The sequence below is a fragment of the Lynx canadensis genome, chromosome F2, assembly GCF_007474595.2.
Source record: "Lynx canadensis isolate LIC74 chromosome F2, mLynCan4.pri.v2, whole genome shotgun sequence".
Classification (NCBI taxonomy): domain Eukaryota; kingdom Metazoa; phylum Chordata; class Mammalia; order Carnivora; family Felidae; genus Lynx; species Lynx canadensis.
This window is the reverse complement of record NC_044320.2, coordinates 66,452,932-66,465,626: the sequence shown is the minus strand read 5'-3', so window position 1 is coordinate 66,465,626 and position 12,695 is coordinate 66,452,932.

The following is a 12,695-nucleotide window of genomic DNA, read 5'->3' as shown; positions in this document are numbered from 1 at the left end:
CCACCCAGGTGCCCCAACACAGATCTTGTTCTTAACAAGCACTCAGTGCCAAATCCTGTGCCAGGTTCTGGGGATACAAAGATGGATAGGAGAGAGTCCCCTGCCCCTGAAGGAGCTAATAATCCAGCAGGAGAAACAGATCAGCATATTTGTAGCTTGGTTCCTGAAGAAGCAAGCCACAGCCCCAGTTAGTAAAATATCTCACAAGTGTTAGAGCAGCTCAATAATATTTATTGATTGGATGGCTAAATGAAAGAAAGGAAGGAAAGAAAGAAGGAAGTAGATAGGAGTGAGGGAAGGAGGAAGGAAGCCATATTCCTGGTTTCTTGGACAAATCTAACACTGTTTGACATATCTTATATAGAAGTTTCTAGTAGAAAGTACTTTCTACTTTCCAGAAGTAGAAAGAGTTCCTTAAGCCCAATCATATACCTACCTCAGCCAGCCTGGTCAGTTTGCACAATTGTGCTGGGTAACAGTGACTAAAAACTATCAAATATAAAGAAAGGGTCAGCAATAGTATGGAATATCAGAACAAAAAAAAAAAAAGATGGCAGGAGCTGGTCATCCAGAAAGAAGAGTAAATCCTTCGCACACAGCTTCATGGAATAGAAGGGCTCAGCCACAACGGCTAAGGAACGGCTGAGCCCATGGTAGACTTTCCTTTCCAAGTAACTTTGACCACAGGGTTTCCAAAACTGCCACCATCTCACAAGATCTCCAACACCAAGTTCACCTCTCCTTCTTCATAGAGACTCATCCACAGGTAAGGTTTCCTGCAGGGCAGAGACTCTAGGAGACACTGCGGAGAACTGTATTCTCACTACAGTGTCCTTTCTTCCTTCCCATTCCCTAATTTTCCCTCTCCTCCTACCCTCTCCCTGTTCTTACTCTGGGCTATGCTATGACCACTAGGAAATACTCATTCCCAAAGAGGAAAAAGAAATAGGAGTTAACATTAACTGAGTGTAGGGGCGCCTGGGTGGCGCAGTCGGTTAAGCATCCGACTTCAGCCAGGTCACGATCTCACGGTCCGTGAGTTCGAGCCCCGCGTCAGGCTCTGGGCTGATGGCTCAGAGCCTGGAGCCTGTTTCCGATTCTGTGTCTCCCTCTCTCTCTGCCCCTCCCCCGTTCATGCTCTGTCTCTCTCTGTCCCAAAAAAAATAAAAAAAATAAAAAAAACATTAACTGAGTGTAGGTTGTACAAGTTCTACTCTAAGCACTTTACATATTTTTCAATGTTGTCATTTCAACAACTTTTCTATTACAACCAACTTATTATACCTTCCTCTTTACCCCAAACACATACACAACCCCCTTGGCTCAGGCCTACCACCTTTCACTTGGATTACAGCAATCACCTTCTTAATGGTTTCCCTGCCTCCATTTCTTAACCCCTGCAATCCATTTCCCACACTACCCCCAGGGTAGTTTTTATAAAACACAAATTGTCTGACCATGTCTTTCCTTTAATTAAAATCCTTCAGTGGCTTCTCATGTCCTTCAAGAGAGGGCACACACTCCATATCAAGCAGGCAAGGCTGCCCCTGCCTCCCTACCCAGTACTCCTGTCTCCACATGGACACTTCACTGCCGCATCACCCTCCTCCCTAGGGGTCTCATCCAAATTCCCATGATATTCTCTGTGTGCCTCTACTTATCACTCTGTTTCTTGTTGTTCTTAAATACATCTTATTCTTTGTGCAATCATGTATTTCCTTGTCTATCTCCCCCTTTAATCTGTTAACAGAGGGTAAAAGACTTTGTCCTAATCATCTCTAGATCCTTATCACTTAGCATGACAGCAGTAAGTCATGGATAACTTGGCAGAAAAGAATGGAAAGGAGAACATTAAAACAATTAGCCTGATTTTTTTCCTACTCAGACAATCTGACTTTTCATTGGCCAAAGTCTTGAACTTTTCAAGTAAATAAATGCAAAGACTGCATGTCCCAGACCCTCAGCTACAATGAACAAGCAGTAGAACTGATATCTCTTGCCCGTTTATATCCTGATATAAAAACAACCTGGCAAAAAGCAAAAAGTATTCTAGGATGTCTTTTAAAGTCCTGGTCCATTGAGAATACTGGGAGGGTAGCCTGGGGGGGTCCACAGAATTTAGGAGCCCCCCTCTTACAGATCAATGCACAGAGAACCCCCTAGCTAGGCCAATGAGGGACAACTTTGTAAAGAACAGACAACTATTTACCCACACAAAAGAAAATCTTCCTACCATTAGTAACACCATTAACATCTTAGCAGCTTTTCCATTATGAATCTGACATTTTCTTTTTCTTCAAAGCCCAATTTGAGTGCTTTTGATTTTTTTAATGAAATAAAGCCATCAACACACAATAAAAGCTATGCACTATTTATAATTAGAGGTCTCTAGAGTATATTTTATGTTACAGAAAAGATTGAATTTCTAGGCCTTCCCTTTTAAATCTCTTAAAACCTTCAGCTTTAGAATGAGAGACTCAAACTCTTCTCTAGGGTCTTAACTTTTATGGGGCTTATTACTTTTTTATCCCCTCTAAAACTCTAAATCCCTTCAACATAGCTTGGTTCCTTCCATGGCTGAATTGGCAGCAGGCTGATCTTTTTATTGGTGGGTAATGGATTTAGTTTGATTGCTGACACGGGAACAATGAGAGGATAAACAATTCCATTTGTGGCCATGAAATCCCCCATCTGTTGAGTGGTTCATGACTGAAGAGCGCTGGGCAGAGACAGATGAATGAGCCCGCCACGCCCGGTGTTAATGACATCCGTCATACAAGCTGAACATGTGGCTTCATAAATCAAGAGCTAATAGCAACTCTGGTTGCTCATGTCATTAACTCGCCAGCCACTTAAATACCTAAGAATGTACCATAAAGTTGAGCATAGAGACCTGATTTGCAATTCTGATCTCACCAAAAAACCAGAGGTAGCAAGGGAAGGCAAAGTCGTTTTTCTAAGTTAAAAAAAAAGAAAGAAAGAAAGAAAGAAAACTCTTTCAGATGCAGCATGCTTAAATATTTGCAGATGAGATATATGATACCTCAGATATATTGATATCTGGAATTGGTTTCCAAATACAATAAATGGGGGGAGTGGACAGAAATACAGATGAAAAAAAAGATGGGCCATGAGTTGGTCATTGTAAAAGCTTGGTGATGGGAATCTGGGAGTTCCTTATAATACATTCTTCACTTTTTCATATGCTTAAAATTATTCATGATGAAAAGTTTTGTTTTGTTTTGTTTTTAATTTAAGATATGGAGGGGGGATGCCTGGGTGGCTCTGTCAGTTAAGCATCCAACTTCAGCTCAGGTCATGATCTTGCAGCTCTGGAGTTCTAGCCCGCATCAGGCTCTGCACTGACACTGCAGAGCCTGCTTGGGATTCTCCCTCTCTCTGCCTTTCTCCCACTCTCATTTTCTCTCTTTCAAAATAAATAAATAAATAAATAAAATTTAAAAATAAATAAATAAATAAATAAATAAATAATTGAGGATATGGGAGTTTCCATTATTTAGCATAAACATTTTTACCAAATTCTTTTTCCTTAATTATTTTTGAGAGAGAGAAAGACAGTGAGTGGGAGAGGGCAGAGAGAGAGGAAGACAGAATCCCAAGCAGGTTCCAGCACAGAGCCCAACTCCGGGCTCGAACTCATGAACCATGAGATCATGACCTGAGCCTAAAACAAGAGTCAGACGAAACCAAGAGTCAGACACTTACCCCACTGAGCCACCCAGGCACACCTTGCCAAATTCTCTCTTAAAGAAGAAAAGAAAAAAAAAAAAGCTATACTCACACAACAGCTCAAGCATTTAACATGGCAAGTAAGTCATCATCACCAAAGAGGAAAGCAACACATTTCAGAGGGAGGAGATCAGGCAACACCCGCTATGAGTTTTCAGGAATCCACATCACTTGAAGCTCAAGCTCTACTGCCAGGAGATTACTATGTTTGGGAAGTCTCAACAGTCTTCCCACCTCTCACCCTTTTTAATTTCCACTGCAGTGAGTTACCTATTTGTCACCATCACTTCTGCATTTTGTGGCTTTTCATGCATGTTCAGTCTTTAATTAGGGGGCTTTTGTAAAGAAATGGAAAATGAAAGAACAAATGGAAAGGAAAGCAACAAAAGGAAAATGATACTGCCCTCTGCAAAGGACTGTTCAGTTCATTTCTGTTAGGTAAAGCCTCCTAATGTCACCCAGGGTACATTGTCTCAAGTTCAGCTGGATTCCCAGAGGAAGCTCTAGATATGTCTCTATCAATCCTGATATTGTTGGAAGTCTTGAAGAGGAGAAAGAGAGAAAAATCCGGGCCCCTATTAGCCTCCCAACTCCCAAATTATATACAAATAGAGTGTTGCTATACTGAGAACTTACTCTGTGCCCAACACTGCATTGGGCACTGGAGTTAACACAATGAATAGGGCACACAGCTTTTTGGGGGCAGGCAGACAAAGAAACAATCCATCACTACTCAGTGTAGTGCTACAGTGGAGTCCAGACCCCTGACCTGCCTCAGGAATCTTCCAGTAAAAGTGATGCTGAAACTGAGAATGTCAAGTGCAAAGCCCAAGAGCCAGGGGAGATTTGGCAGGTCGAGAACCTGTGTTGTCTGATATGGTGACCACTAGTCACACATGGCTATTGAGCTCTTGAAGTGTGACCAGTCCAAGTTGATACGTGCTGTAATATAGGTGTAAAATACGTACCAGATTTTGAAGACTTAGCATAAAAAAATAATATATGTCATTAGGATTATTATATTGATTATATAATAAAAAGATAATATCTTGGATCTTTGAGGTTAAATAACATATATTATTGGGGTGCGTGGGTGGCTCAGTTGAGCGTCCAACTCTTGATTTCAGCTCAGGTCATGATCCCAGGGTCATGGGATAGAGCCCCTGCATTGGGCTCTATGCTGAGTGTGGAATCTGCTTAAGATTCTCTCTCTCTCTCTCTCTCTCTCTCTCTCTCTCTCTCTCTCTCTGCCCTGCTTGCGCACTCTCTCCCTAAAATAATTTTTTTAACCCATATATTGTTAAAGTTAATTTCACTTATATCTTTGAACTGTTTAAGTGCGACTACTTTAATGTTTTAAATTACATATGTGGCTAGCATTATATTTCTATGGGACAGTGCTGTTCTAGTGGCTCAGTGTAAAATGGGGGAACATTATGGGTTGAGAGCCACCTTGAAGGAACTGAGAGACTGTACAGTCCTCTGGTATCAGAAAAGGGACAAGAGTCATTTAACATTTCCCTTAAATATCAAACTTCAGTTTCAAAACTTAGGTCCTGATCCATAGTGCATGCTGTGGTTGCCACCCAGATTCTCCTGGACCAACACACTCTTCCCCCAGCTGCTTAGTATTGGTTGCTGACAGCTCACAGCTGACTTTCCACCAGAGCTTGTCCTCCATTGGGAAGAACTACATTGCCCAAGATCATGCCCTTCCCAAGGTGGCCTCCAACCAGTGCCAGTCAATATGTAGTCAATTAGGAGGCCTGACCAACTAACTTGAACCAGTTTGGGTAACTCTGAAGGCTGCCCAGGTTCAAAGTTCCTTCGTGGGGTTGGCCAAATTCCTTGTTGGGACCACATGGCAGCCCAGCAGCTACCTCTGGCTGACCCCACTTCCTTCACTTCGCCCCCAAGTGTTGATCCTGCAGGTCCTCGTCAGCAAACTTGCTACCTGCAAATTTCATCTCAGAGTCAGCTTCCTGGGAACTGGATCTACAACATGATCTGCCCTCCAAATCTCTTTCTTCTCTTGGTTCCATCTTAAACTTCTCTCTTTCTCTCATACCCACAGCCTATTGGTCAGAAATTCTATTGGCTTTACCTTAAACTATGTCCAGAATGTGACCAGTTCTCACCTCATCTCCCACCACTGCCCTGATCCAAGCCCCTATGGTATTGCAATGGCCTCCCAATGCCTCTCCCTGCTTCTGCCCTTGCTGCCCTTCAGTCTCTCTCAACAGAGTAACCAGAGTGAAGGTCTCAAGCCAGACCATGGCTCAGCTCGGCTCAAAGCTCACCTGTGACCTCTCGTTCCACTCAGTAAAAGCTAAATCCTTGTTATGGTCTGGCATGACTAGGACAATCCCAGTTTATACCTGATTGCCCAGAATAATTTTAATAGCAATTGCTTTCTCCATCAAAAGTAGCCTAGTTTGGATTATAAACTACATAGTTAGCCTACCTATAAGGCCCTTTATGTAGCTAGCTGCCTGGTGGCCTCTTGGGCCTCATCTCCTGTCTCCTTGTCCACTCTACTCCAGTAAGTCCAGAACATTCTGCAAACAGGTAGACAAACCTCTGCCTCAGGATATTTGCACTTGCTGTTGCCTTGCCTAAGTGTTCTTCCCTCAGTTATTTGCAGGCTAACTTCCTCGTGCCTCTCAGGCTATTCAAAATCATTTTTTGGGATGAGATCTTCCTTGGCCACCCCTTTTAAATTTTCAAATCAACCCTTTATTTCCTTCTTCCTTACTGTATTTTTTCTCCTTTTTTACCTTTTTATAATTTATACATTTACATTTTACTCATTTATTCTGGTGTCTCAGTCCATTCAGGCTGCTGTAATAAAATACTACAAATGGGTGGCCTATAAACAATAGAAATTTATTTCTCACAGTTCTGGAGTCTGGAAAGGCCAAGATCAATGCACCAGCTGGTTGTGTTCTGATGAACACTATTCCTGGTCCATAGCTGATGCTTTCTCACTGTCCTTATATGCTGGAAGGGGCTAAGGAGCTCTGTGGGGTTTCTTTTATAACACTAATCCCACACATGAGAGCTCCACCCTCATGACCTAAGCACCTCCCAAAGGTCCCACCTCCTTATACCATCACATTGGGCATTAGGATTTTAACATGAATTTTGGTGGCATAAACATTCAGACCATAGTAGCTGGTTATCATCTGTCTCTCTCAATAGGATGTAAGCTCCATGAGTTTACACTTCATCATCCTCAGGGATTGAAGCATTGTAGGTGTTCAATAAATAGCAGTTTGGAAGAATGAATGAGTGAAATGTGGATGAACTTCAAAAAGTTTATGCGAAATGAAAGAAGCCCGACACAAAGCTCACAAATTGTATGACTTCAGTTATATGAAATATCAGAATATATAAATTTGCAGACACAAAATACAGATTAGTCGTTGCTAGAAGCTGGAGGAAGGGGGACTGGGGAATGACTATTTAATGTGTGCAGAGTTTCCTTTTGGGGTGATGAAATGTTTTGCAGCTAGGTAGTGGTGATAGTAGGGATGATAGCACAACATTGTGAATATACCAACAATGTATGTATGCTTTAAATGTATGCTTTAAAATAGTGAATCCCAGGGGTGCATGGGTAGCTCAGTTGGTTAAGCATCCGACTTCAGCTCAGGTCTTGATCTTGTGGTTCGTGAGTTCAAACCCCACATTGGGCTCATGCTGACAGCTCAGAGCCTGGAGCCTGCTTCAGATTCTGTGTCTCCCTCTCTTTCTGCCCCTCCCCTGCTTGCTCACACTCACTCTCTCTCTCTCTCTCTCTCTCTCTCTCTCTCAAAAAATAAACATTAAAAAAAAACTTTTTTAAATAGTGAATTTCATGTTATGTGAATTTGACCTCAATAAAAAAAAAAGCAAAAACTCAAATATGAATGAACAGTTGTGGAATGGTGAGGGAGGTCTGGACATCTCAGGATTTTGCTCTCTTCAGTACTCAATGGGGAGTGATGAGAGGTGTTGTACCTTCCTCAGGCCACAGGAGGACAGCCTAAGAACCATGGTAAAGCTCATTTTCTTTTCAGGGCAGGGAGAACGCGCCCTGCAGCAAGTGTGGGACCTTCTCATTCATGCCATGTTTCAACAACCATATTAAATGCCTACCAAGTCGAGGCATGATCCACTCTGAATTGTACAGAGCCCTGTGACAGTACCCCAAAGAAGAAATCAAGCTGCAATAATAGGTCATGCAAAATCTCTGCATATCATTTTCAAATGATTTTCTTCCAAATAAATGTGATATGACAGATTTCTCATGATTCCTGAACTTTTTTTCTGGGTGAAATTGTTGCAGTGTCTCAGAGCACAAGCTTTGGGGCAGGCTGCCTGGGTTTCGATCCTGGCTCAACATCTGAACAGCTAACAAACCTTAGATCAGTGGTGCTCAACCAGGGGTGAATTTGCCAGCTGCCCCTCCCCCCCCCAGGGGACATTTGGTATAGTGTCTGGAGACAAGTTTAATTATTACAACTGAAGGAATGCTCTATTGGCAGCAAATGGGTAAAGGCCAGGGATGCTGCTAAAAATCCTGCAATGCACAGGACAGACAGTCCCCACAATAATTACCTGGCTCCAGATTTTGATAATGCCACTGTTGAGAAACCCTGTCTTAGAGCAATCAGTAAGCTATTTGGGGCGTTGGTTTTCTCATCTGCTAAATGGTGATACTAGCACTGGGCCTACTTACAGGTTTGTGGTAATAAGTAAAAAGTGAGCAAAAGGCTCAAGCATAGTGCTTGGCACATAATAAGTGCTATTTTTTTAAAAGTATTATTAGGCTAAGCCTATGTCTGATTATCTTGATTACTACAGAACCTAATAAGACTGGGTGAATTTGTCTTCTGCCCCTCCTCCAGCCTTAGCTGCAAGCTTCTAACACAGGAGCATCACTGATCACTAGGAGATGGAGTAGGTTCATCACCAGGCCAGAAAACCCACTGCGATAGTTGTGCCTGATTTAGCAAATAAAACTATAGGATGCCCAGTTGCATTTGAATTTTAGTAAAAAACAAATAATTTTTTATGTAAGTATGCCCCATGCGATATATGGGGCATATGTCTTATGCTAGAAAACCATATACTTATACTATACTAGAAAAACTTTTTGTTATTTATCTTAAATTAAAATGGAACTGGGTAACCTGTATTTTATCTGATCACCCTACCCTCCAAGCACCTGCCCTCTGACAAAGAGAGTCTTTTACACACACAAAGAACGTCAATTTGCATAAGTTAAAGATTGAAACCATCTCTCTTTCCCTCAGAGGAACTGAAAGGTGAATGTTACACCCGCTAAAATTACAAATGTACCTCCAATTTTACAAAATGAGCCCCTGAAGATTGAACACAGAGGCCCCTCAAGTCTGCACAGAATAGCACTGTGGGGTTGTAAGGAGTCATGACTGACCTGGATTAGGGACACTCTACTGAGAAGTGGTAGTAGGTCCGCCTTGCCAGATTGTGGTAGGACTAATGTATAAAGCGCCCGGTACATAATAGGTGTTCGACAGTGATATCTTCAACATGGTGTCGACACATAATGGGGTTCTTAAATGTGGAGTGAATGGATGAATGCTGTACAGCATGAGCCAGGGACCATAGGCCACCATTCATGTTGAGGGGCTATCACCCCTCTGCCAGCCACTAAATCCACATCCCCTGGGTGCCTTTAACGCCGCATACTCCTAAGAACCACTCCAGATCTTTGGAATCAGAAAAAAATGGGAGTGCAGCCCAGGCTATATCAAGTGGCTTAGCAGGTCTGATAGGCAATCAGGGCTAAGAACCAAGAGTCCAAAATTGGAGGATGGCTCTGTCAAGAGTGGTTCTCAAACTGGAGAGAAGATCAGAGGCCCTGGAGAGCTTTTTAAAACACAGATTGCTGCATTCTGAGAGTTTCTGCTTTAGCAGGCAGGGTGGGCCTGAGAATTTGCATGCCCCCAGGTGATGCTGCTGCTGCTGTTTGAAGACAATTTGAGAACCACCTCACTCCATCCAAGCCCCAGCTGCACATTACAATCATCAGGGGTGTTTTTAAATACCTACGCCTTGGCCCTGGAGAATCATATTTAAATGGTCTGGTGAGGGACCTGAGCCCCTCATAATTCTAGTGCCTCTAGGCCAGGGAATATCCGCTCTCTTAAGTGAGCTTTCTGCTCTAACTCCAAAGCGTGCCCTGGCACCAACAACAAGGGCTTCCCAGGGCCCCTTAGAAACTCAGTCTCTCAGGCCCCACCCCATCTTAGACCTATGGAATCAGAATCTGCATTTTAACAAGGCATTAATTCCTATCCCATTAAAGTCTGAGAAGCATTGCTTAGGATTCAACCTAAATGAAACTTCTTCTAACAGGACTCCTCCTAGTACCTTTGTGAAGGTAGATCTCCAGAACTCTGAGGTTGGAAAAACACAGAGCTAGCACCACTCAGCCCTTCCCATCAGCCAGATAGGTAGTCAAGCATGCAAAAAATAAAGTCTTCCAGTACACTCATTACCTGCCCTTGGAGTAAGTGTTGAAGCAAAATTTTTAAATGAAAGTAAGTAGGCGTCCAAGTCCCAGGGGTGTAGAATCCTCATCAGTGACTTCCCAGAATCTGAGAGAAGCGGATTCCAGACCAGGACAGACTGCCTTACTTAGGCTTAGGGGCAGAGAATGCTACCAGTATTATAAGTGCAGTGTGCACTCGCATTGCGTACAGATTATGGAGTTTATGTCCCAAAACGAGGTCTCAGCCATGCACCCCTTCATGGATTGGAAAGTACCTGGGCTAGGAGCCCCATAACTGTCTAGTATGATCAAGATTCTTAGCTCAGAGCCCAAAAGCCAAACAGTATCATTAGCAAAAATTTAATAAGTATTGCCTAGGGTGTGGGGAATAAGCCCCTCATATCCAATTGGTGAAAGTGTCAGCTCATACAGAATTATTGGAAAGCAATGTGGAAAAATCCCTCAAAACTTCAAATGCCCATATGCTATGACCCACACTCCCACAACTAGATATGTATCCTACCAAAAAAAAAAAAATTAGAAGATATGTATAAAGATATATACATAAGAATGTTCTTTGCAGCATTGTTTCTAATTTTTTTAAATAAGCTATAACATCTATCAAGAAAGGAATGGATAAATTCTTATAGAGCAGTAGTCTTCTGCACATTTATTTTAAAAATGGAAACTATAGGGGCACCTGGGTGGTTCAGTCGGTTAAGCGTCCAACTTCAGCTAACGTCATGATCTCACAGTTCATGAGTTTGAGCCCCACGTTGGGCTCCGTGCTGACAACTCAGAGCTGGAGCCTGCTTTGGATTCTCTCTCTCTCTCTCTCTCTCTGCCCCTCCCTTGTTCATGTTCTGTCTCTCTCTCTCAAAAATAAATAAGCATTTTAAAAAATTTAAAACAAGGGAACTATAGAGGCGCCTGGGTGGCTCAGCTGGTTAAACGTCGACTTCAGCTCAGGTCATGATCTTGTGGCTCATGGGTTCAAGCCCTGCGTCAGGACCTGTGCTGACATCTCGAAGCCTGGAGCCTGCTTCAGATTCTGTGTTCTCTCTCTACCCCTCCCCCGCTTGTGCTCTGTCTCTCTCTGTCTCTCAAAAACAAATAAATGTAAAAAATAAAAAATAAAAATAAATTAAAAAAACAAGGGAACTATAAATGTTCACACATGAACAGATGCATGCATGCATGTGTGTGTGTAGTACAACAAATCTGGAAATGCACCACCAATCTGTAAACAATGATTGCTTTTAGGAAGTGAGGCTAGAATAGGGGAAGTAGATTTCACTTTTTCTGTATACATGTCTATAATTTTTGAATGTGTTATAAAAAGCATGTATTATTTTTATTGTTTAAAAAACATTTGCAACAGGTAAAAATGATTTCTTCAGAATTGTTTTTCTCTAGGTGTGTTTCCTTACATTAGCTCATTTAGTTCTGTGTTTCAGGCTTATTCATTAGACTTAATACAACATACTCTAATTGACTAAATTTGGGCTTTTTTAGAAAAAAAAATAATCCAGCCTGGATTCCTTGAGATTAAATCCAGGTGACCCTGTCTGGCTTCTGGGTACCCTAGAGGTAAATTTTAATTTAGTATCAGGTCTTTGAAATTACATTTGTGTCTTTTAGCCCCTGCCCTTTACTATTACCTCTTAATAAGCATGTGGTTAACCAAAACTCCAAATTTCTTTTTAATAAAATAGTGCTAAACCAGGTCACCCCAATTCTGTATAATTTTTTTAATATAAAGGTAAATGTTTACATTTAGTTTTATTAAATTCCGTGTATGTTTTATTACCTACAGTCTGTTAACATAATTTCAGTCTGTTAACATAATTTTGGACCTTACTTTCAATTGCATTATATATTCCTCTAAATATCTGTTATTCAAAAATTTAATCAGTGTGGAGATTATAAAATTTATAGACATGTCTTTTAGACAGTACTATTTTTAGCTTAAAGTGACCAAAACCTACTTAAACAAAAAGGACCTTTATCAGGTAGAGACCTAGGTATTTCATTGACCCCAAAGTAGGAATGACACTAGGCCAGAGAGAGAGAGAGAGAGAGAGAGAAAGAGACAAGGCAGGAAATGGAAAACTATCAAATTGGAGCATTTTACTCTCCCTCCCTGATCTCTGTCTCTTCATGCTCTTTCTCAATCTCCCATACCCACCCCTTACTCTCTCAATGCTTTCCTTACCCTCAACCCCCCATCTCTCCCACTGGCTCTCACCCACCTGTGCAGGTAACAACAGACCCACCAAGTGTAGGTCAAGGTGAAAGTACTTGCTTCCTTCCCCCAGAAAAAACTCTTTACCCTGGATTTGCATTGAGGCCTCAGGCCCCTTCCAGACCATGGGCTCCATTTATTTCCACTGGCTTCCCCTCAATGTCATCCCCATTGACC